General features: G+C 36.3%; 1 protein-coding gene across 2 annotated transcripts in view; it reads right to left on the bottom strand.

Moving 5' to 3' along the window:
• LOC145690152 (uncharacterized) overlaps positions 1-27,626 on the bottom strand; it is a 450,019-nt gene that overhangs the window by 202,505 nt on the left and 219,888 nt on the right. For both annotated transcript variants that reach the window (XM_081764761.1, XM_081764763.1), the window contains one exon: positions 2,165-2,241. The gene's annotated coding sequence lies outside the window, so the exon portion shown is untranslated. The remainder of the gene's footprint in view (positions 1-2,164; positions 2,242-27,626) is intronic.

The raw sequence follows: 27,626 nt of genomic DNA, 5'->3' as shown, positions 1-27,626 counted from the left end.
GTCTCCCATGCCAAAGGCGTGTACGCTAACCGCTTAGCCGCGGAGCTCAAATTTAATATTTGGATTTTAGGTATGTTTCGTTTTGTACATGTTACGAGGCTGTTAGATGTTTCTATTCCCAACTAGGGGACAATTTCTGCGCTTTCTTTTTGTAAAGTAACACATTATTGACATCTAATCATTTATTTCTGATTAATGAAAAATAATGAATAATGAAAACTCAGACTATTATCTATGAAACAACGTTTATCAATATAGATTAATCACCTATTACTGCAGACAATAATTTGTGTTCTTCTTTCTGCATGTGGGGAGGGGGCACACGGAGGCTTAGTGGCAGAGTATTCACCCTCTGGCGCGGGGGGTCCCAAATTCGATCCCCGGTCAGGCAAGTTTGTGGTGGACAACATCATGTTTGTGGGTTTTCTCGAGGTACACCTGTTTCCTCCCCCATTCTCATCCTACCGGTTCTTCCATTATCATACATTTGCCTTAAACATCCATCCATCTCTCTTAACCTAAAGATCATAATTGTGGGACGTTAAACTAAAAGATTTCATTTTATTTCAGTTTCAGTTTCCATCTGCACCTTTCCCCATAGAGTTGAACGTGTCATTTGTAAAAGGAAAAAACATTCCTTTTAAGCTGGTTTTGAGAAATTAAAAACAAAATTTCCTGCTGGCCAAATTATTTTGATTCTTTAAATTTTCATTATTGTGATTTGTCAAAAAAAAAAAAAAAGAAAAAAGAAAAAAAAGAAAAAAGAAAAAGAAAAGTGGTTTGTAAAGTTATTTCCCAATGAATGCAACTTTTGCGTCTTGTGAGAGTATAGATATTGGCTATAAAGTCTCATTGTCTCATTTTAGCAAAAATGTGAATGTGTTTCCCTTCAAATGACACGTTCACTTCTATTCTATGAAAGATTCAATCCGTCTGAAGTCGGAAGTCTCGCACGAAATTCGAACGTTTAGCATAGGCCTCTTACTGAAGTACTACCACCCCTTTTTCTTCCATTCTGAGTTACACATCAAAAAACGCGTCTTTAATTGTTTTAAATGAGAAGTCCAAATACCAGATTTCATGTCTCTAACCTTAACGGATTATGGGATATAGACATATTATAATAATTGCAACCCTTATCCCTTTCTCTTTTCACCTCTTTTCTTCCCTTCTAGGATTTCATATAAATAGAGAAAGATTTACTAAAAGCATGACCGTCCGCAGACCTCATGACGCAATGTGCGTCAGTGCAATTTTGGGAGAAGTCAAGAAAAGATTGTTTTAATATTTTAAAGAAGTTTGCAATTTAAAATTTATACTTGAAAGAGCATAATTTTCTTGCATAATTTATACAAGGAAAGTAGTTATAATCGAGGCCGTATATACAAAGAACGGGAGTATTGGCAACAGCCATTAAAAGGTTAAGTTAAAAATACGATAATTTAAGAAGGTAAGTCATGTTCCATCGGAGAATGAAACCCTCGCTATCTTAAATTCAGAAATAAATGCAAAACAAACTTTATTTTTACAATTTATCGTGCTGATATTGAATGTATCGTCCCCCTTAACATTCGCGCGCGACATTAGGTACTCTTGTTTTTTGACATAAAACTAATAAGTAAAAGAAAACAGAGTAGCTAATGTCGCGTTTTCAATAACAGTACGAATTTCACCAACGAAACACAAAAAGTAACGAAACGTCACTTTTTTTTTTTTTTTTTTTTTTTTTGTCTGCCGAGGCATAAAACTAATACTGTGTCAAGTTCATTTCTTATCACAGCTGTAAAATTGTAGAATGAGCTCGCCAGCTTTTAAAATAAAATAAAAAATAATTTGAAAGATTTTTTTTAAAAAAATTAGATATTTTGTGTATTGTCAGTAGATGCCTTTTGTGTGATCTTGAGTTCAATTTCCGGTATTACCCAGCACTGTGCACTAACAGAGAAGTAACAGGAATTCAGAAATAGGAAACTCTGGTATGCTGACCACACATCACACAAATAAAAGCTATTTGGCAGGCCACATCCTCTTGTAACCTATAATACAAGTAGGTTTGCTCAAATAACGTGCTGTAAAACTGGAAGATGGGCCATACTCGTGTCTTTCACACATATACCTCGAAACAATTAATGTTATTAATATTTAATTCAGAAGTGCACCTTACCTTGTAGTTTAATATCCTTTTTTTGAAATTGAGGATAGTTTATTTCAATAGTAGTGTCATTGTCTCAAGAAACATGTCTGAAAAGAAGAAAAATAATAACAAATGTTAAATACAGACATTGAATGTGTAGAAGCATTTATGCATAGAGATCAAGGAACATACGAGGCGCATCCAGAAAGTAAGTTTTCCCACGCGTCCCATAGCTAGGAAACGGTATGTTGCGCGAAGCGACTACGTGTACGTGAGAGAGTAAGGTCCCAGCATGGCATATGCACTAGCGTAATTTCCCTAGTGCTCTCAGTAGCGTCGTGGCAGTGGTTGAAGACTCGGCCTATTTCAGCTCCCGCCGCATGTGAAGTGCGAGCAGTGATAAAGTTTTTGAATGCACAGGGCATAGCAACAATCGAAATCCATCGTTAGCTGTGCCAGGTCCATGGGCCTAACGGCATGAGCAAGCAGTTCCTGTAGATTTTCCGCTCCTTATTGCACACCACTGCCACGGAATGCCTGTTGATCAAGAAGTTTTGTGTTGAAGCAACTGACCTTAGAGCACAAAGCAAGGCGCACAGGGTCAGCATTGACATTTTTGCAACGATACAGCTGACGATGAATTTCAATCGATGCTATGCCCTGTGCATTCAAAAACTTTATCACTGCTCACACTTCACACGCGGTGGGGGCTGGAATAGGAACGGCAATCTTCAATCACTGCCACGACGCTACTGAGGGAATTAGGGAAGTTCTGCTGGCGCATGCGCCATGTTAGGACCTTACTCTCTCATGTACACGCAGTCGCTTCGCGCAACATACGGTTTCCTAGCTATAGGACGCGTGGGAAACTTACTTTTTGGATGCGCCTCGTAAATGAAGCTGTCTATTCCTTTCAATATAACTATAATAGCTAACTAAAATGAAGCAAACAACAAATTCACATCTTGAATATCAACATATCAACATTAGTATTGCCAACCAAACGAGACGAAAAATAAGGTTTTTCATCTTGTCTCGTAAATTTTGTAGAGGTCTCGTCTCGTCTCTTTTTTTTAAATTTATATACAGAATTTATACCCTGTTTTACTTTCTTAATTTCATCTAGAAGTTATCAAGAAATCCTTATGCGTCACGAATGTCTTCTCTCACCCAACTTAAAATTTAGTGCCTCACTCGTTCCTAGCGTTGATTTCCGTAGAAACTGCATCATCTTTCGGGCCCAGAAAACTTATCATCATCACAATGACCACCAAATAGGGCTATATAACACAGGGCTATATGGTAAGTGCATAGTTTCCCATGCTAGATTGCTCAAGAGGAAAGTTTCATTCCCTAAAAAGTTCCCTTGCGTAAGTCACTGATACCATAGCTGAGTGACGCCAATGAGTGAGTAGAGCAGGAGTACAATGACATTTATTTCTCCCTCCATTGTTCATACTTACCCCAAGTGGACTCTCCCTTAACTTACATATAAAGTCATGGTTGCCCCGAAAGAACATAGAATTGAGTCCTTGACCAACCTTGATGAAATTCTGTCTGTGACACTGTATGGGTTAGAATATTTACATATAGACATTACTTTCATTTAGTTGGTCTTTAGAGTTTGGGTTAGCCTGAGGAGAGAATATTACTGTTAACAAACAAAGGAGGAAGAGAAAAAACATTTTTGTCTGTCGTTATCACTGTCTTCCTATGTATAATCGAGTTTCCAGCGATTTTATTAATTTTTATCTCTCTCTCTCCAGTATGTTATTAGACTTATGTTTTTATTGAGATTTTAAAAAAAAATCTAACATGCTATGTTAATAAAAAAAATCTTACTTAACCCCTTCAGTGCGTAATTTTCAGATGCGAACCGCTGTAAAAAGTGTAGTTTTTTGGGGGGAACTTTGGATGTTGATTCTAAATCTGTTTCAAAATCACTTACATCAGAATCACTAATTAATAATTCTTGCTCGATGTCAGCATCGTTGAAATATCGTTTTGAAGCCATTACTGTGCTGTCTGGTCTCAAACAAAACAAAGAATGAAAACTGTATTTGACGAAGCCCAAACTCTATTTTAATTTCTTTCTTTTTCCTCTTCTTCTTTTAATTAATCAACGATTGAAACCAGCTGAGTGCAAACTAGCTAAATATTGTCGGGATAACATTACTCATATTATAGGCAAGTATATTCGCCATACGCAATACAAAATAGCCAAAGCAAAATGAAAGCGTATATATACGCCACCCACACTGAAGGGGTTAAGACAGGATAACTACAACAAAACGGAACTCCTATATTATAACAATTATTATTATTTATCATAAATATGGTGAGCTAATCGTAAAGGCAAGTCTTCCTTGTTGCGGAACGTGGATGGTGTATGTCGACTGACAAATACCGAAATGTCATTGTAGGTGGAAGCAAAGTTTTTGGTCACGTAACCAAGTTGGTCGTTATCTCGGATCCAAGTCCACTTTTTTCTTTTTTTCTTTTTTCTCTTTTTTTTTCTAACATGGGGTGGGTCTTGTGATATATTGATAGATATTAACATAAGCTCAGAAAAACAGTGGTAACATTAGATCTTACCTAAAGGCAACTGTGTGGCCACAGAGAGGAAAACCTCTGTTGTGATATAGGATATGGCGGACGCGGGTTTCAACAGGAAGGCGCCCCGACTCACTACGCCAACGTGGTGCAAGAGAACATGGAAATTTAGTTCCTTGGAACATGGATAGGTTGTCAGGAACCATTTGAGTGTCCCCCAACTCACATCATTGAACTTCTACATGTGCAGTCACTTGAAGGCAATGGTTTATCCTGTGAAGATCCGGGTCATGCATCACCTACTGGAGCGCATTTACGAGGCGGAAGACAATATTCGACCTGACGTTCTTTTTCAGGAACATTTCGACTGGCAAAAGTGCACAACATTCACGCTGAGTCACAACGAGGAACATTTTGGGCACGGCATGTAAAAATTATCTGACGTTTCTCCAGAAAACTTCGATTATCTGCCATATCGTTGCGTTCAGGTAAGATCTAATGCTCTCATCATTTTTCTGAGCTCTTCCTTGTATCAATCGATGTATTGCATGACACCTCCCCCATTAAAAAAATTAAAGCTGGATGCAATATTGCTATCAATTTGGTCCCATGGTCAAAAATGTCATCCATAATGACTACTGCCACGACCATTTCGGTGTTTGTCAAGTCAGCATATGCATCACCATTCACTTACAGCATCAGTTACATACTTTTGGATCACCCTGTATAACGAACTACAAGGCAGAAAAGAAGAAAGAAGACCATTGAGACTGCAGAGAGCTTGTGTGCACGGATTTGTGCGAGGGAGTTAACATGAAGATGAACCCCACTTCCTCTATGTCAAACAGTACCGAGAAGCAAGCCACTCATAATCCAAAGAAAAGCCCACATACGTGTGGCTTTCATATGAGTGTGTGCGTGTGTGTCTACATTTGAAATTCACGTGGAGTCACAATGGACGTGCGAAGAATTAGATTGTTCATAATTTATAATACGATGAACCCAGAGCAGGCACGGAACACATCTATTTCTACAGACCACAGCCACCAAACAACAGAACAGGAACCAGCTTACTCGTATAGAAACAGCTTCTGTGCTTTTTGCTTTATTTTTGTAGTGCGTGTTCAACTTCTCTCTTTTTAGCTGACTGGTATTCTGTACAGAAATGGCTTTCTGCCACACTCTGGTGTTGTCAAAAGGACCGTTTCTCATTAAGAGTCATAAACGCGGGATTTACCCTCTATTCAGTAACATGATAATGAACTTCCTCTCCATAGATTTTTTTCTCTAGTTGATGGCTTTACGCATTTTTCATTTAAAAAGTCGCTTTTTTTTCTAAAACTTTCAAACTGTGTTATGCATAAATATTGAAAGTTTTATAGAATTTTTATGCACACGTCCGTCCATCCATCCGTTTGACAGATGTCAGAGCAGAAACGATGAGAGATAGGAAGAAATGTTGTGATGTAGATTAACCATTCCAAGAATAAACCCGATCTCCGTCTTTGTCATTACTGAAACAGGAAGTTTAAATCTATTATAATTTCCGGTTGCAATATTCAGGGCTGTAGTCGAGGGTACACGGTGGTACACACCACATACCCTCTGCTTAATCTCAGTAGTGTATATCTTGTGCTTCAAAGCGTATAATAATTTTTACTTCTATTTCGTTTATTTATTTATTTAATTGGGCCATGACTCCAATGATAAAGTGATTATATCACCTTTTTTCTCTTACATTCTTAGCAGGACTTCAAATATATGTCATAAAAAAAACATCCGGTGCGATTTTTCGTGTTCTTGGGAAGTTGGTTCCTTCTCCATACCTAAACCCGTTTGTGTTATTAATAGCGTGATTTATTTTGTCATCAGGCCCGTAGCCAGTCCAAAAATGTAAAGGGGGGGGGTAGAAGTTAGGGGAAGTCCGATTAAACCATATTATAGTTCATTTGCAAGCCTACCGTGAAAATTTTAGGGGAGCAGTAAAAATTTTAGGGGAGCATGGCCCCCCTAGACTCCCTGGATACGGGCCTGAGTGCCATCAAGAAAATATGATGAAATGCTTTTAGACTATAAAATAGTAATGTATTCTTTATATTGTAATTGAATTAATTAATACAGCACTGGCCAATATTACTTCTGACCATAGAGCCAAAAACGGTAATACGAGTCCATGCCAAAAAGAGCCAATATTTAATTATATATATATATATATATATATGAGAAGAAATTAATTGTGATTATACAAGTACACACCTTGGCTATTTTTCATCATAGTCACGTGAACCTCCACACATTTCAAGTAGCGTGACACAAGCTTCCGATGCCCTCCAAGGATGTTATAAGATAGTATTTTATAACATCCTTGGATGCCCTCTGTGTAAAAATCAGCCGCCTGACAGTGCAGCAGTCCAGAACTATTTTAACGTCTTGAATACTCACTGTCGTTGAAAAGCTTTGATTCAAGTCTTTTTTTTTTCAGGTGAAGAAAAAGAAAGGGCAAAGTCGGAATGTAACGGGAGATAACAAGATGACAACAGTACTCATCGAAATCTTTGATTTCCCTCAACAATACGAGCAGCTATATGGTAAACCAAACTCCTCAATAATAATAATAATAATAATAATAATAATAATAATAATAATAATAATAATAATAATAATAATAATAATAATAATAATAATAAAAGAAGCTTGCAAAGGAACAACTATAGTCTCTCAACCTTGAGTATAAGACATGTTCCATCTCCTATGGCACGCGTATTCAAATGATTTCCCCTTTCCAGGAATATAATATAAATACATAGCCATAAAATACTTCTTAATACGTAGTACTAACAGGTGTGAGAAAGTGAGAGAAAATCGTTTAATCATGTTTGAACGCATGACTTACTTACAATGATTCATATTTATTATATATCAAAATAGTATATTATTTCCTTTTCTGGACTATCATAATTACATACTAACACAATAATAATAATGGTTTTCCAATGGTACTTTCTTTACATGGATAATATAATTTTCCAGTAGAAATTCGATCGCCTAATAAGATGTTGCTAAAATATGTATTTTATTGCTATGTGAATATGTGCCTGTAATTGACATAATGTATTATTGTATTGTTCTGATTCTAATGATTGTTAAAAATGAAGTATTGTGGTTTTACAAAAAGAAAATAAAGCAATGTACATTAAAATAAGAGTAAAATCCAATATTATTAAACTTCAAAACTATGCTATGTACAGTGTGGTCCGGAGGTGGGCGTACCCCTAATTGGTGTTTGTTTTGACGGTTTTAGGTTTTACCCATATTTGTTTGGTAACATTGCTTGGCATTGTCTGGCAATATTATTGTCTATGTTCATTTGTTTTCTGCTGTTTTCTGCTTGGTAACAGTTATTTGTAGTGCAATTGGAGTAATCAACAGTGTGTGATCAAAGTTCATATAGCATCGAACAAAGAAACATCCAAGAACCCCCAACATTGAAGAAGAAACATCCCCAACATTGTTGCGGTTTGGCTTCACGAAAGGCGATACACAGTGACACCAAGAAAAGCAACAATGTTGGGGATTGGAAAAACGTGCATTTGCTACGGACAGTGTGAAAGATCTTCCCCGAGGCGCAGAATTCAGCTGTGTTACGACATGGATGGTGATCATAATGATGTTTATGACTCTTAAGACTTCAACGTAATTGTGTACAGACGTTCAACCGTAGCTAACACTATACTGTTGAAAGTAAAGAGGGGTACGCCCACTTCCGGACCTCCCTGTATAAGTGTAGAAGTCTTATAGAACGGTTATCTCCGTCTGTCTGCCCACAGATATCAAAACGAACACGGTAAAAGATATCGATAAGCGATTTATTGCAATCGATTCAGCGTTCCATCATATCGTCCATTAACCCTTTACTCAAACCGGAAGTGGTAGAAATAAACCATATCCGGTTTTAACATTGATCAGCATAGAGCCAAAAAAGCGGCAATAGATGAAGAGAACCATTTTAAAAATCGACTGGACGTTCCAAAAATAGATGCCGTCTACAGTTTTTATCACTCGACTAAAACCACAAGTAGTTGATGGCTCAGTGATAGATTGTTTCTAGCACGGTGGCTCAGTGATAAAGCGCTCACCTCTGATACGAAAGGCCCAAGGTTCAATCTTAGCCCATGCTGAGTTTGTGGTGGACAATATCTTATCCGTGGATTTTTGCACAATTCTTCCGTTTCCTCCCACATTTCTCATTTCAGTAATTCGTTGATAATAATTCGTTTTCATTAATCAGCCGTCTCCTATAGCCTACAGAGCGTAATCGTGGGATGTAAAACTAAAAAAAAATCCATTTCGTTTGAGTATTCTTTTCGACTTTTACCATGGTAACCGTAGGGAAGCCACAGTCACGTATTGTACTGAGAAATTTACCACAGTATTTTAAGTCTATCACCAAAAAACCACTCGTCAAGACTATATTTCAGGCAAATATCTCTTATTACCCGGGTTCAATTCTCGAAGGGAATTCATGTGGTTCGAATCTTATATTCAACTGTAGGCACGTCTCATATAGTCTCACTACTGAACAGAACGCTAATTCTAATCACCTAAATATCCCATTAGTTATCTAGTGCAAGAGATATGTGCTCTAACGTTAACGAAACACGGAAATGAGAAATACGTATACAAACACGTTGTATGTTGGTCACGAGAATGTAATAACAGAAAGCGATTAGCATATACAGAGCAATGAAATCTGTTAAGAGAGCGCATATATGTGTTGCATGTAATCAAGATAGGTGTAACGAAACACAGACAACAAAGCAAGTGCATTGTCAGTTACTCGGCCTTTGAGTACGTGCTGCTTACACAGAACCACACAAATTGCAACAAAAGAGATTGACATGCGTATTACATGATGAGTTGCAGAGTTTCCAGTTTGGAAGATGAAAACCGGGAAACTACAGAGAAACGCTTCAATACGTATCAGAGTAATAAATTCATTATCTAAGAATTGAGGCAAAACGTTAGTTCTTTCTTCAGACATTATAATAGGTATAATATTATTATATTACCAAATATGTTCAATTCTTCTTTTTATACAATATATACAAAAGGATGGATACAATGATTTAGTAGTAGAGCCTTTAAGAGGCATAGGTTTGAGTCCAGGTCACGACAGCTTGTGCTGTACAACGCCATCTTCTCTCACTTTCACAATTCTTTCAGTATCATTCCTCTATATAAAAGAATAAATCCAGACCGATTGATCAGCGTCCAGGCCAGGGGCGCAACCACATGGGGTCCACCGGGTCTGGACTCAACGTATATTTGTAAACTTTCTTACTAAAACTATACTTGTTTAACAGGGAAATGATTGATGCAACATGGAAATTTCTTACACTTCACCTGTGCTCTTTCTCTTAAAACAATCTGTTTCTATCGCTTTTTTCCCTGAAAACATAGATGGAAATACTTATTGTTTTTCGGGTGCAGAATAATACCCGTTCAATACTACATAGACGTAGTGGTTTGTAGTATTGGAGTGCCCTCCAGCAAAAATTTCTGGGTTCGCGTCTGGTTCAGGCCAAACCGCTTAGAATAGAAACTTGAAATTTGCACAGTACATATAATTTGTGTACCATTTCAGGTACCACTAAAGAATGATTTCTTTTTTTTTTTAAATCAAGGTGGAAGGAAAGCCCACATCTCGAATTCTTTTAATTTACAGACATACAATTTGGTATTTAGTATTTACATTTAAAATAATTAAACATATGTTTCAGTGTTTTTACATGTTTGATTTAAAATGGAAGAAGAAGAGGCAGAGGGTGCTGGTTTACTAAGATACCCATACGATCCCTTCGAATATTGTGAAAAACTTTCTAAATATAGAGTTCAGACAAATTCTATAGAAGAGATATAGACGAAGAAATGCGAAATATTGAGAAATCGATTGAAATAAAATCTTTCAGTTTAACGTCCCGTTAGGCTACAGGAGACAGATGATTAAAGCAAGTGAATACTGATGAAATAATTGATGGAATGAAAGTGAGGGAGGAAACGGGAGTACCCGAAGAAAACCACAACAAGCGGTCCCTAACAAGCTTACTTGGGCGTACTTAGTACGCATGTGAAATATTTTTCCTGTACACTAAAGACTTATGGTTCCCGACTTATGGGACATCAAAGTTGAGATTTCGACTTAGAATATATATAGCGTACTCGATATACAGAACTCAGACAATCTTGACCAAACTTAACAACTGACGTAGGCAGACCTTCACGTACTTAGTACGCATGTGAAATATTTTTCTGTACACTACAGGTATTTGGTATGAGCCATCAAAGTTCAAGTTTGGACTTAGAATAGCGCACTCGATAGCGTACGGAACTCAAGACAATTTTGACCAAACTTCGCATTGAGGTAGACAGACATTGGCGTACTTAGTACTCACGTGAAATATTTTTATGTACCGTACAGACTTTTGATTCCTGAGTTATGGGCCATCAAAGTTAGAGTATATAGCGTACTCGATGTACAGAACTTAGACAATCTTGACCAAACTTGGCATGATGGTGACCTTAACTTTATTAATATACACGTGAAATATTCTTCTAGTTCTCGAGTTAGTGACCATCAGATTTGGAATTAGATATTCGTCAAAAAATCATTAGGTGCTATTTAGAACGAAGATGAGGAGAAAATACATAGAAGAAAACCTGTTAAATGTTAAATAAATACAGTGAGTATTTATAATGATAAAAATTTGAAGGGCATTTCCCCTCCCCCCTCGAAATTAGGAAATTCATTCACTACTATTTAATGTATTTTACAACTTTATTTTATCTGTGTACTTTTGCTTACAAGTACCTTGCAAGAATACTAGAGGAAAATACTGTAAATTTTTATAAAAGCTTCACAGAGATAAAATAATAATAATAATAATAATAATAATAATAATAATAATAATAATAATAATAATAATAATAATAATAAGGTACACAAACAGAAAAAAAGCAATATTGAGAAACGTGGGGCAACGATCAGTCGTCCTTGGCCCATCACCTGCTTTATGTATCTTCATCCGGTATTCACAAAAACCAGGGCAGGCAACTCAACGTTCAACACTGTACAACAACTCCTAAGTTGTTCTGCAGCTGATACTAAATAAGTAGACGTCGTTCTTTAAACGTTTTATTACTTTTAAGTATGTGCGTGTGGGAAGGTAATACGTATTGCGTAGACTGTAAATACTGTTATTATTATTATACTAAAAAAATGTTCAATAGAGATTCCAAGTTAAAAAAGAAGTGGATAGATTTGCCCTATGATTCCTTAAGAGTCATCATCCCGGCGAAATTAAAATACCGCTAATTTTACAGTAATTATGTGATATCTTCAAATAGATAAAAGATAATCGAAATGTGGAACAAGAGCGCCCTAGACAATGTTATTTTACATGTGAAACCGTTATCATTTCGATTTCGAGCCATTTTGAAAATCGACATTTATTTTCGCGTTTCTAAACAGCTGAAAACGAAAAGCCACTAGGTGACTTGTGATAACGGTACCTCACGCAAAATAATATTGTCTAGGGTGCTCTTGTTCCATATTTCAATTATCTTTTATCTATTTGAAGATATCACATAATTACTGTAAAATTAGCGGTATTTTAATTTGGCCGGGGTTTCCCTCCATGAGAGGAATGGAAAGCTAGCTACCCAGGCAGAGATTGACGAAAGATCTTGGACATAAGTTTAAAAAGCCGATGAGAAATGACTTTAAAAAAAGATGATGATGAGGGAGACGGCAATGATGATAATGAACGAAATGATGGGACGAAAAAGTGGGAGTAAACAGGAGAACTCTGAGAAAATCCATGCATAAGGTGTTTGTCCACCATAACATCACCATTTAATTCTAATTGGGAAGCACACGCACCAGAAGGTGGTAGACCAAAGATTCGTTGGTTGACTGAAATATAAAGTCCCTTCGTAACACTAATGCTATATGAGACGGGACATTCTGTTTAACCTTTAGGGACGAAAAAAAAAGGAGGAACGCCCTAAAATCCATCCAAGCCTATATAGTTGGATATTGAAGAACTTATTTGACAAACTAAGTGGAAACGAAGCTTGTAAACCATACCCTTCCTCTTCTCCAGATGTGTTTATATGCCATAGCCGTCATGAACGGATCGATCGGATGGATGTTTATACACTATTGCAGATTCCACTTTAAAACTTTAGAGACGGATGTGGCATATAATAACCCATCTGATCGTTTCGTTCATGATGGCTGTGGTATATAAACACATCTGGATGAAAAGGAAGAGTATGACTATCCTGCTAACTCTACCAAAAGTGAAAGTGGTTCAAATTAACTATTACTTCCGGTTTCAATACTGATTTTCACAGAGCATGAACGGTAAGAAATATCGAGATGCGGTTTTCTGCAGTCGATTCAGCGTTCTAAGAATAGGTTCTAACAGTAAGATGTTCACTAACCCTCTATTTAAACCAGAAAAATGTAGTTCAAAATCGGTTGCAATGGCAACACTATAAAAGTTTTTTAAGAGGAATGGAAGGTGTGGGAGATTGCATTGTTTACAAGAGACAGAAGACTGGGGGTAATTTCAGTCTCTTTCAAGCAGGAGTAGATTAATCCCTAAGTAAACAATATGCACCGTGTAGGCCATCAAGGAAAGAAGGCACCACAGAAATTTTCCATAAATGAATTTATCACTGTCCGTGGGCCATACGATGCAATACAAGTGAACCAGCAGTAAAAGCATTTTATTTATTATTGTTTATATTTTGAATTACACACACACACACACACACACACATTATATATATATATATATATATATATATATATATATATATATATATATATATATATATATATATATATATATATATATATATATATATATCTGGGCACATTTAAAAAGCCTTCTCCGTATAGGCCTACATATTCCCCCCAACCTTAACCCCACACATTTCTTTGCATTTATTATAATCGTGTTTCATTTGCTTTTCTTGCCTTTCATTCACAACGTTATGTATTATTGTTTTTAAACTTTTTCTCGATATCTTGTACTTCGTGTTGTCAGGTATTCTCCATTAAGTCCATTATCTAGTTAAGGTTCGTAAGTTTAACTTGATGCTTGTTATAATCAAAATTGCAGAGGATAACGTGTAAATTAATGAAATATTAGGAAGACAATTTACTTTGAGTTTAGCGTTTCGTTCAGCAGCGAGGCTATATAAGATGTAGACGTGTTGTTTAACGTAAAATCCGAACCACATGAGTTGATGTTGGGAATCGAATCCGGGTCTCAGGCGTTAAAGGCACGTAAGCTACATGCATGGCTACGAGGGAGCTCTAGATAAGCAAATAATAATCTCAGCAGATGAAGAACGCCTTTTTTTTTTTTTTTTTTTTACATCAGACAAAGAAGACATCATTACGTTCTACACCAATAAGACTAAATTATATCAACTCAATATTACAGTAAGCAAACATGTATATCCTTTATCATAGGCAACAACAATTCTCTGCTGTTGTACAGGTTGCATAGAAGTTAGGGAATGTAATTGATTTTAAATGATACAATGCTTTAAAGTTACCTATGAAGGTATTAACGGATTGACTTCATTCACGAATTCGGACGAGATAATTGACCTAGCTGTATATTGCATAATAAATAAATAAATAGATAAAAAAAACAGTATTTCAAAATTCCGTTTTGTTCGTTATCACATGGAATAACATAAGCACATGCGTACCTAATAACATTACAATCTTTACAAGGCCCACTTTGCGAGAACCTAATAAAACCATGAGCGCAATGTTAACTTGAACACAAACGACTAAACTGACATTAACAATAGACCTTCAACTAGAAATACAAAACAATACCATGATCGCGTATTCAGTGTAACTTCCAAACTATCCAAATTATTTTCTTTCATATTAAACGACAATTTATTTTCATCATCTCCACGTTCGTTAAGTGCTGCTAACATTTATTTCCTCATTCTTTCCCATTTTATTCCATGTTTGTTATTACAATTTCCTCAGTGAAACGCTTAGCAAGATGGCAATTCTGTTTCCACCATCACTATTATCAAGTTCTATGCGGAGAAGAAGAGATATTGAATATCCTAATGCGATGAGCTATTGGAACTCAATTGTTCATGATATACCGCCATTCTGGTTTGAAATTGACATAGATACAATACCCACTACAAATGGCTAAGAGCTTAACAAAAGTGAGTTTCTCATCAATCAGCTTTTCGGTTGAAACAATGCTTTCGCATACGTTGAAAAATTAATCTGTTCATAGCATACTCATTTGTCACCGGTGCTGAAACATTATTTCTCATGTGAAGGCACACCCACTGGCTTTTTTTTTTTTTTTTTTTTTTAAATCGTGGCAACAAGTGTAATTCCCATAATATGTACACCTTGTCTCAAAAAGGTTGAGCGCATTCTTTATTGGTGTTTTGAGGCAAAAATTTTCTAAGTCCAGCTTCGGGTATCTTCGGGAAAAAGTAAGCCAGGTTCGAACCTCCAAGCCAGCCTTTGCAATCGGGAAAAAGTTTGCAGATGTGTTTTTCTTCTTTTAAATATAATAAGACTTGTTACCAAGTGTTTAAAAAAGCAACATTGATTGAAATACTTAATGATACAATATTTCGAAACTTTTTTTTTTTAATGTTAGCACATGCTTGTTTGTCATTTAGCTCTCCATACGTAAGGGAACATTTAAATACGTTAAGGAATCTTTCCATATGTAAAAGAATGCTCAAAGTTAAGAAATAGAACATAATTATCGCCTGAGTACTAAAATAAAAGTCAAAGTAGAACAGAAACAGCGTTTGTAATGGATATGAATGTCATAATTATCTTGAGATCCGTTATACATCGCTAGAAGGTTGTGTTAGCTCATTGGTAAGCTGTCGGATTTCAAATCATAAGGTTGAGGGTTCGAATCCCGTCTAGGCTAATCCTATTTTTAAAATTATATTTTCCGCAATGCATGAAAAATTATATAAAATAATTACATTAGAATACATAAGTTGTGTATATATAACATAATCATTGCAGAACATAGTAATTATTATGTTTAAAATATAACATCTGAGATAATTTTCACAGTAGGTCGGTATTATATATGAGGATGTAAATACAAGTTAGGAAAATCATTTAATAGCAATAAATAAGTTATGTAGTGTATTTATTTGCATCTATTTGTCATACAGATGTAACTTCTCAATATTCTCATTACAGCATGTCATTTACATTCGTGAAATACAATATATTCCTACGGATATAGAAAGTGTATAAACAGAGTATCCAAAGTCGTATCCTGCTTCAAGACACATAACTTTTCCCGATCCCCTTAACGTCACGGGAAGAAACACAAATTCTCTTTAGAACGGAATGTCGTTACTTAGAGTCTCATTCGAATACGTTGAATATGCTTTTGTATATTCATCTCTCTCTCTCTCTCTCTCTTTCGCTTTGTTTATGTGTGTGTGTGTGTGTGTGTGTTGCGGAATATCCCAAGTTGAATACAACATTTGCCAAGTATATGAGCATCATTGTCATCGAATACCAGAAATTGAAAATCGTGTTTCTTCAGATTGGGTTTGCGTGTTCATGTTAGCTCACTGGTAGAGTACGGACTTGCCAATAAAGTGGTCTTGAGTTCAAAGCCTACAGCTAATTATCATTCTTTTGTTAGTAGGATTGCACAGAAATCGGATACAAGGAGTGGTTTACTTCTAGAAATATTTTCAGAAGCGTTTAGGTAGCCCTGAAAAGGGCTGTTTTCGGGAGTTAAGGCGGGGACATTAATATTGTGTCCAAGACCCTTCTGAATTTATTACACGCTCCATTCTTCTGGGCATGGAATCTATTACATGGGTGACAAATCTATCTCCTTCCCCTACCTCCAGCCATGCTTCGGAAACAAGATGTCACAGGTCATCCTGAGTTCTTGGTGGATCTGCCTCAGGCCAACTTTCCCTTAGAGTACGCTTCACTTCTGCCCACATATTTTCCATGAGATTGAGGTCTGCTCCACGAGCGGCCAGTCGATTAAATCAATCTCAGGGTGCCCTGCGAACCATTCCTGAATCACACGGGAAGTATGTATTGGCGACTGGTATTGCTGGAACTGAATTACACCATCAGGCTGAAATACTCGTACAGATAGCACCATGATATTACTGATAATGTCTAAGTACTGAGCATTGTCCAGATGTCCTTCAATTCTATGAAGCTGTCCTGCTCCGCGACTGGAAATCCAACCCCAACATAAAATAGATACATGGCCACTGCGATTGCAAGCAGCCACATATCCATGGTCATATCGGGTGCCTCTCGGACGATACACAAAACGGCGTCCCTCCTTTGATGTTGTGAATATGGATTCATCTGAGAAAACTACGTTTTCCCAATTGAGACCCACATTCGCCTGTGCAAACGCGAGACGGTAAATTTTGTGGTCGCCTGAGAGTTTTTCCTTCACGGCAGCAACACGGCCACGTAACCCAGCATGACGAAGCCTTCGCAGAGCTGTATGCTTACTACCAGGAAAGAGAGAAACTTCCCTTAGCTGTCTAGACGTCCTTAGTGGGTCTAACCGGGCTTCGTTTACTAATCTCGCATCTTGGGCTTCGGTTGACACATGCGGACGACCAGGAGATCGTAAATTATCAGTCTGACCTGTAGCACCATATTTCCGAATCCATCGCCTTCCTGTAGAGGCCGAAACACCTACTCGCCTGCTAGCTGCAGTTGCAGAATAACCTTCCAACTCCCATAAAGTAATTACTGCTGTACGTCTAACCATAGTTACCAATGTTCTGAGCTGTGAGAAGGAAGCAATAGGTAAAAGCTAGTACCTGACGTGTGATTGGTTACTTGCACGACACGCCTATTGTGGGGAACAGCGTTGCCAGAGCATAATTTGCATGTCTCTAGCATCTAGCATCTTGCTTTTAGCATCCTGCCCAAATCTAGCACAATTTCAGCAAGTTTATCAAAAAGCCGTAAAACCTGGAGATGAGAAAGAAGTTGGTCGTGGGAAGAAAAAGAACGGCAGAAATGTATCCTCTTCCATTGATTCATACAGTCGGTAAACCATACAGGCAGTCTTATTTTTCGAAGTAAGTTCGAAACGTCTTTGGGCTTTTTTGTGGCTCCACCCAGAGTTTTCTAATCCTTTAACTCCGACGCATGGGCGGAGCTATGGGGGCCATTCTCCCCCCAACTTTTTGACAACTTCACCATCTTTGTTTCTGACTTCATCATCATATTTATTCCTGAAATGACAGCTCCGAGACCGACCAAAAATCTGCCCCCTCCCCAGCAGACGATTCCCAACTCCGCTTATGCTGCGAAGTAATTTTCTTTCAAAATATGTAAACAAAAACTTTGCATTCATTTATACGACATATACGCCATTGAATCTGGCAACGACTGCATTAATTTAGTTGAGTTAAAATTTTGGTGCGTGAAGTATTGAGTTCTATCCATGCATTCTTGCTCTCTGTGTATTTTAAGTTACGTTATCGTATCTCAACTTCGTTTTTTTAAACTCCTGAATTAGTAATTATGAGGATCTAGCATAATTTGACCGAATCTAGCATAAGTTCGATCAGGTTTTGGAATAATTCCGAGCTGTGAGTCTGGCAACGCTGGTGGGGAACGACTTGGTCAACGACTCGCGAAAGAAATCTGAAAATGGTGCGCCGTAATAATAATATTAAAAACAGTTTTTATAAAGGAATATTAATACATACGAAAAGCTGTTTAAATAATTAATTGTTATACTGACTTTACACGTATAAAAACATATACAATATACCAAACAGATTGAGCGATATGATGATAGCTGTTTTGAGACAAACACTTTCGAAGTCCAACTTCGGGTATCTTCGGAAAACAGTAAACTAAAGCTGCTGGTTCGAACCTCCAAAGCCAACCTTAGTAATCGGGAAACGATGTACAGATATGTTTTTCCTTCTGTTAAATATAATAAGACATGTTGAAATGGTATTAAGTGTAGAAAAAAGTAACATTGAAATACTTAATGATACAATATTTCGAGACTATGTATTCACACTCTCGTTTCGTCATTGTGATTTCCATACGGAAAAGAGCATTTACGTATGAGCTCAGTTATATTTCAGAAGCAGCTTCCGAAAAGCGGTCATATTAGCTCAGTGGTACACCACCGAGCGCTTAAATCGTGAGTTCGATACCCGTTCAGGTGAAATTCTTTTATGATATTCTACTTTCCTCAATGCATGAAAATTATGTAAAATAGTTACATTACAATTCATCAGTTGTATATATCAGTTGAATATATATATTCATATCATCAGTTGTATATATCAGTTGAATATATATATTCATATCATTTCACGACATGAGTAATTCTTATCTTTAAAATAAACATCTGAGGTATTGACAGAACGTCGGTGTGTTATGTGTGAATATTGAATACAAATTAAAAAAATCGTGTAATAGCAATAAATAAGTTATGTAATGTATTTATTTGCAGCTACTTTCATCGCAGATAACTTCTCAATATTCGCATTACAGCATTTAGGTAGAGCATATCGAAAATCGGATCGTGGTCCAAGACAAAAAACTAGCTAGCCCCAAACTGTCACGCAAGAAATTCGCGAATCGCAAAAGTAAAGTGAAGAGATTGAGAGCGGCAATTCCTTAATCGCTCTCTCTCAACTCTCTCTTATCTGCATTTATACACATAAAAGTGTATGTATGTATGTTCCAACATAACTCATGTATGCCTAGAGCAGGGTTTCTCAACCTGGGAGTCGCGGCCCCTAGGGGATCGCGAAGATAGGCGGAAGAGATAAATATAGTTAGAATCTAATACCAGAAATTATTTTTAAATATTATTTTTAATTTTGTTCTGATAAGCATACTTTTATTTTTTATACACACTGTAAAGAACAATAAAAAATAAGTCTACTGGACATTTTCAAAGGGTGTAGAATTCGTGTTACTATTCGGTTCAAAGTCTCTTGTCGTCGCGAATTCTGTCGAGAAATTTGAAGCTTAAAATATACAAAACGATAATCATGCCTGTTGTTCTGTATGGTTGCGAAACATGGTCGCTTACTCTGAGGGAAGAACATAGACTGAAAGTATTTGAGAACAAGATCCTTAGACGAATATTCGGACCCAAGAGGAACGGGAATGGGGAATGGCGGAAACTTCATAACGAGGAACTACATAATTTATACGGTTTACCCAACATTGTTAGGGTCGTCAAGTCTAGAAGGCTTAGGTGGGCAGGTCATGTAGCTAGAATGGAAGAAAGTAGAAACGCTTTCAAAATCTTGACTGGAAGACCAATCGGAAAACGACCATTAGGAAGACCTAGGCGCAGATGGGAGGACAATATTAAGATGGATCTCGCTGAGATAAGAATACAAAGTAGAAACTGGATCCAATTGGCTAAGGATAGAAGTCAGTGTAGAGCTTTTGTGAACGCGGCATTGAACCTCCGGGTTCCATAGGCCATAGAGTTAGTTAGTTAGTAGAGTTGTTTAAAAATGAATTTAAATCAAAGAGGTATGATATAAAACTAATGAGAACTGTATATAGAAATACTAGAAAAATACACATGCAACAAAACCTGCACATTGAAATACAATTAAAATTAAAACCTAATGAGATACCTAAGCATGGTGTAATTTCACTAGTGCAGCAATGTCCGGTTCAATCTTCATGACGAACATTATCAAACCATTTTCAACTGATAAGCGATTTCTTATCTTTGTTTTAATGTTTACCATAAAAAAAACACACTTTCGCACAAGTACGATATAGCAAATGGAATTATTACTTTTAAAGCAGCAATCCCCAGACCAGGATATTCTTCTCTCCTCATCAGGCAGAACTTGTCCAAGTCTTCGTTACAAAAAAACAGTTGCAAAGACTTGTCGCATGATCATTCTATTATTTGGTCAAGAAGTTGTGGGCTTAGATCGGATACGTTAATGGCCTCTTCAATGAAGGAGTTTAACATCCATCTTGAACCAGCACCTTCGTCATTGGGAATATAGATATTACAGTTACTGTATCCACTGTCCGTGCCGGGCGCCGAAAAAAGGGGCCACACATTTCGGAGGAAGTGTGTTACTCATGTTAGGAAAGTACATGTGCACATGTGTAAAATAGAAGGAAAAACGTAATAAAATGTGCTCAAAATTAAGGAAAGGTAGGGTTTATTTTGAAAATGTTATTGAGCTTCGTGCCAACCATGGTGGCGCTTCGTAGCTAGTCTGTCGACGTCACTCATATATACGGTGACATCGTACTATACTCTCGCTTCGGGCACTGATTTTCCATGGCACTGTTCACTATAAACAAAAAAATGGATTCTACTATTATAGAAATAGGTATGTTAAAAATCTCACACAAGCTTATTATAAAACAAATTATAAAAGGGTCGCTGGCAAGAGCGTGTGATAAAAGGGGATCGTGATAGGAATTAGATTGAGAACCACTGGTCTAGAGTAATTTTAACCACATTTCTTATAGTTTCAAAAAGATTGCTGTCGGGTTACCTATGGTGAATGGGAGGGGGATACATATAAAAGATTGCTAGAAAATGATCGATATTAGATTCATAGTTTTCGGGGTCGCTTAGATAAATAGTGAGACTTTCAATTTCGCTTAACTCCGATTAAGCTCTCATTAGTAGGGATGGGCACGAACGACTTTTCTTTGAAACTCGACTCGACTCGAAACAGACATCTTTGAGGTCTACTCTTGGACTCGGCGCGAAAAATATCTTCCAACTCGACTCGGATTAGAGTCAAGTCGAACCAAAACGAGCCAAATCCTGTGTGTAGTCCTACCTAGACAATACATAGACAATAATTATTCTATCATCAATTATACTACTATTACTACAAATAATAATAATAATAATAATAATAATAATAATAATAATCTTTATTTTAGTGCCGCGAACAGCTTTTGGCAAAAATACAGCACTTGGTATCAGAGTATATTCTTCATTGACTTCTTCTTCTTATTCTTCTTCTTCTTCTTCTTCTTCTTATTATTATTATTACAACACCGTGTACAAACATGAACAATAGATGGTTAGTAAAGGAATACTAAAAGCTAGTTGACTGCCGACGTCGGTAGTCATGAACTCTACAAGGCAAAGACATCGTTCATTACTCTAAGCTGTAAGCGTCGGTGGACTACAGATGGTCAACTATTGACCTCTCGCCAGAAATTGGTGGCCCCGCAGCGACGATCCGTGGTGGCCCAAGTTCCATTTTGAAAACTTTACCTCCAGCAGCAGAGACGCGATGAAACGCCAACGAACCACAAAATTACTCTCCCAAAATATGTCAAAATGCCTATATGTGTGATTTGTTTATATTTAGGTGAATCAAAAAAACACAAAACAAATACCCGGGGTGGACGCAAACTATCAATATTACGATTACTAGGCACGTGTTCTCCTGACTTCCCCACGGAAACGATCATAAAAAGCTTGGTTGTTGAAGGATAAATCATTGACTTCTTAATTTAGCCAATCAGACAAACCCCTACATCTCGAGTTCTAGAAGGTGATACCGTGAACCGTTTCAGATTTATTGCTTCCTGGTGGAGTACTATCCATGAGCAAAATTTGAGCATAATAGCCGACATGCATCTTCGGTGCCTCTTATCTTTAGTACAATTTTAACCAGAGATGGTATGGGTCAATGAAAATTTGATCCACGACCCACCATGACCCACTATCACCCACCACCCAAATGCCCCATTGGCCCACTCTGACCCATCAACCATCGTGATCCACTCTGACCCACCACCAACTATGAACCACTCTGAACCATTGCGACCAACTCCGACCCACCAAAACCCATCGACATCAACTCTGACCGATGGCCCACTTCCTCCTCTCCATTGACTAAAGAGGTTACACTTGTAATAAAACAAGACTGTGAAATTATCACTTATCGGAGTTTGAATTTCTACCGTCAATGGCTCAAGCACCTCTCTGTTACAATACTGGTGGGTCTGACCTTTACGATATATAATGGCAAAGTGTTTCTCATCTTCCAAATTAAAATGAATTTAAATTTATCATATATAATTATTTCTTTGTTGCCTTACAGACACATTTCAGTAGAAAATAGGGTGAAATTTGAAAGTTTCAAATCAAGGAAAGTAGACCAACGTAAAAAAAAAAAAAAAAAAAAAAAAAAAAAAGAGAGAGAGAGAGACTAATTTTCTATATAATTAAGCATGCCGTACTAATTGAAAATGCCCATGTAATTAAGTTTAGAATACAAATTTTATGGCCATTTTTCTCTAACTTTATGGCTTGATTGCCTTATGCTCGGAACGCTCCATACATTAAACACCAGCTTCAGCAATTATAAATAGAAAGCAGTGGGTATAAAATTCAAAAAGAACTTTAGTTTGCATTACTCAATTTGTTTTTCAACTAATATCAATCGTTTTCGATTATTTTTACAAAGCAACCCACTACCAATTTCCAATATATAGAAAATGCACCCCCGTCCCCCCGCTCATAAAAGATAATTTTAAAAAATGCCAGGACATATTTTCTTTATTTTTAATAAAGAGTTATATGTTGAATTTCAGCTCTCAGTTGAACGGCTTGTAAGATACTAAATTTTTCGCAAAAATTCGGACTTCTACTCCCCCTAAGGATATGTATTATAATGAAAGTGACACGCGTATGGTAACTTCCCAGTTGGGAATGGAGCCTGATTATATACCAAACGTCAATTCATTTGACTTTGCAATTTGACCGTGATGATTACGCAGACATAGTTACTTTCAATTTTTTATGATACATATCCTTATTTCATATGTTACAGATGATTCAAAAATATTTTTTCAAGCAGTTAGCTCCTCTAGAATCTCACAGGCTGCATCCCAAAATCCAACTCCTACTATCCTAGGACAATCCAAAAGTGACTGAACTTTTTTTTATTAGGAACAAATGACAAAAGAAAAATGGAGATCTTGAAAGTAAAATGTAGAAAAGCTCGATGCCCCCAATAACTACATATTTCTCCACCCCTTCATCCCGAACTTAAAAATAAAACTAAATTCGAATATGGTTAATTAGTGAATTTATTACAGTTAAATTCCACTCACTACATGCTACAGCTACAACTATGTAACAAAAAAGAACAACTGTGAAACATGTTCTGAATTACTATTAGATTTCTTACGCTATTATTAAACATATTAGAATAGTAAAAGAGGATTGTTCGTGAAATAGTATATTTGCTCTTGATTTATAACTTTTTCATACGGAAAAAATTAAAATATTATTCAAGTTTTAAACTTTGCACTCTGCAAATATGTTGCCCTCTAGGCAATGGGACTAATGTGAAATGTGGACTAATGTGGACTAATGGGAAATGCTGCACTGTTAGCGGCGCTGAAAACTTACGATTCGATTCTAATATTGAATGATTTCGATATCTTTATGTCGCTACGTAACCACCCTGGGTGCTAATGGAAGCTTAATTGGACTTGAATTGAAAGTAGAACTATTCACCTAAGCGACCACGAAACTATAGATTCGATACTAATATCGACCCGTTTCTAGCATTTTTGATATTATCCCGACAGTACTCTTTTTCCAGACTGTAAGAAATATAGTTAAAATTGCTCTAGATATATCAGAATTATGTTGAAATACACACATAAATCCACTTTTATATTCTGTATAAATAGAGAGTGAGTGAGCGAGCGAGCGAGCGAGAGAGGGCGACTCAAGGCATCACCACCTCCACATTGCAAAAGCATATATCAGGAATTGAATTGAAAATCTATGTAAAGACTTTCTGCTGTGGCATGCTTCATAAGGACAATTCTAGTCTGCTCACGTGACCTTTGGGGTTCATGAATTTTTTTTTTGCGAGCGTTCCGACTTTGGATTCTGTGTTTATACCTTCTGTTTATGCATCGAATAACTTTTCAAGAACATAAATGACATTCTGTATTATGAATGTTGAGAATTACCCTCTATATGACAAATAGCTGCAAATAAATACACTACATGATTTATTTATTGCTGTTGAACGAGTTTCTTAACTTGTATTTACATCCTCATATATAATACCGACCTACTGTGAAAATTATCTCAGATGTTATATTTTAAACATAATAATTACTATGTTCTGCAATGATTATGTTATATATACACAACTTATGTATTCTAATGTAATTATTTTATATAATTTTTCATGCATTGCGGAAAATATAATTTTAAAAATAGGATTAGCCTAGACGGGATTCGAACCCTCAACCTTATGATTTGAAATCCGACAGCTTACCAATGAGCTAACACAACCTTCTAGCGATGTATAATGGATCTCAAGATAATTATGACATTCATATCCATTACAAACGTCGTTTCTGTTCTACTTTGACTTTTATTTTAGTACTCAGGCGATAATTATGTTCTATTTCTTAACTTTGAGCATTCTTTTACATATGGAAAGATTCTTTAACGTATTTAAATGTTCCATTACGTATGGAGAGCTAAATGACAAACAAGCATGTGCTGACATTGAAAAAAAAGGTTTCGAAATATTGTATCATTAAGTATTTCAATCAATGTTGCTTTTTTAAACACTTGGTAACAAGTCTTATTATATTTAAAAGAAGAAAAACACATCTGCAAACTTTTTCCCGATTGCAAAGGCTGGCTTGGAGGTTCGAACCTGGCTTACTTTTTCCCGAAGATACCCGAAGCTGGACTTAGAAAATTATTGCCTCAAAACACCAGTAAAGAATGCGCTCAACCTTTTTGAGACAAGGTGTACTTTCGTCAGGGGCACTGAAACGAGTAAACAGATTTAAGTTTGTAATATACGGACAAATCTATATCAACATTTTGTTTTAACTTTCTTGTAATGTCTCCCTTACAGCATCAAGGTTAAGACGTGATCCTACAGCCGAACGAGAGATCAACCTCAAACTCTGACCACTCGCGTGAAATAAAATCTGGGATACTTTCAAATGAGAAAGAAATTGTAAAGATGAAACAGTAGACAGAAATGTAGAAATCTTATTAAACGCTAGCAAGAACATGAGATTTGGAAGTAAATGCAGAGAAAACTAAATACATGTAAGTTCGGCGGGATTGTAATACACTAGACTCTCGATAATCCGGCCATTCCTGGCATATATGAGTGCCGGATTAGTGGGAGTGCCGGATTATTGAGTGTCTGAATTTGATTTTTCCCAACTCACTATCCATTTGTGTTGAGTACTGTCGAATAACATCTTCTTTCTTTTTGGTGTCATAAATCCAATATCGTCCAATATCGAACTCAGCAGCAATGGCTTTCTGCCAAGAACCTCGATTTAACTTATCTAAAATTTCGAGTTTCTGCTTGAGGTCTAACGTCACGTGTTTCCTTTTAGAAGACATGATTCCGCACTGTAAAGAATGTTACAATTTCGAATACGTACAGTATATAAAGCATTGTTGCGCATGAGCATGATAATTCATTGTGCACGTGTTTTTGGTTGGATGTTCGCCGGATTACTGAGAGGCCGGACTACTGAGGGCCGGATTAGCGAGAGTCTAGTGTACTGCCGTTACACTTATTAAACAGTGTTGCAAACTAAGGACGGTACGGTACCACAAACATCGAAAAACAACCAAATTTTGGAGGGTTCTACAATAGTAATAACAAAAGTAACATAGACGGCTAATGCACATCCAAAGACTTTAGTTCGAATACTTACTTGTTTATCATTTTATTTATTTATTTATTTGTCATCCACACAACAAGCATAAACCCAATTTATTCTGTGTTGTGTATTACAGAATAAATTTACAATAGTTTTCTAAAATATGATATATAGTTCACATTACAGATGTCAATTTCTTTGTATTCGATACATATTTTGTTATAACAACATATTCTCTAGATTGGTGATTTCAGTAATACGTTGATCCTTGCTTTGGTCCTTATATATGGTTGGTCCTTACATATGGTTGGTCCTTACACATGACTTACTTCAAATATGTCGGAAATAAGTTAAAATGAATTGAAAATTACATTTTTTAAGTCTTTACTTCGAAATAGTGTTTAGATAAATATCACATCCAATTCTGTTGATGATTTTCAATAGGCATAAAGATAATATGCCGTTAACAGCAATTTGATATTTCAAACCATTCTGGACATACAAAAAAGGTAAATTTGATATATTTGTTTAAAATGGAATATTAGTGGGAATTTAAGAAGAAAACACTTTTTTTTTATTTATTTTGCTTTCAAAAACGTCACAACACTCGGTTTTGGTGTAAAGGAAATTACGGTTTCGAATTGTTGTAAAGGAAATTACGATTTTCGCATCTATGTAATTGCATGAGGTACTTATCAAACTGGTTTCTCGAAATAAAATCTTATGAAAAAAATCAAGTGTTCAATTCTTTGTACCTTTTTTCCTTATTCATTCGAAATCTGTGATATCATAACCATAGTATTAGATACTAAAGTACTTTAGTACAGCCCAGTACTTTATAAATGTTTATTTATGTACTTTACTGTAAAGTTCAAAAATGTATTACAGAAAAAAGGAAATCCAAGAACGAAAAAAATATTGTACACAATTTACGATAAATTTAATAATATCGATCTTAATTGAAGGAAACATAAAATGATGTACTCAAGAGGTTCTCAAACCTTTTCCACAGGTTGAGAAACCATTCTGTACGATGTTCGATTTTAAAATAAATAAAATATAAATGTAAACCGTAGGCCTAATTCTTAAACCAAAAAAAAAAGTAATTTTACTGTTCATTAATAAATTATTACACAAATATGAAAAGGCAGGCCTAAAGAGTCA

This window comes from Thermobia domestica, chromosome 7 (assembly GCF_964235325.1).
Source record: "Thermobia domestica chromosome 7, izTheDome1.hap1.1, whole genome shotgun sequence".
Classification (NCBI taxonomy): domain Eukaryota; kingdom Metazoa; phylum Arthropoda; class Insecta; order Zygentoma; family Lepismatidae; genus Thermobia; species Thermobia domestica.
The sequence above is the reverse complement of the archived record's forward strand: the minus strand, read 5'-3'. Positions and strand labels throughout refer to the sequence as shown.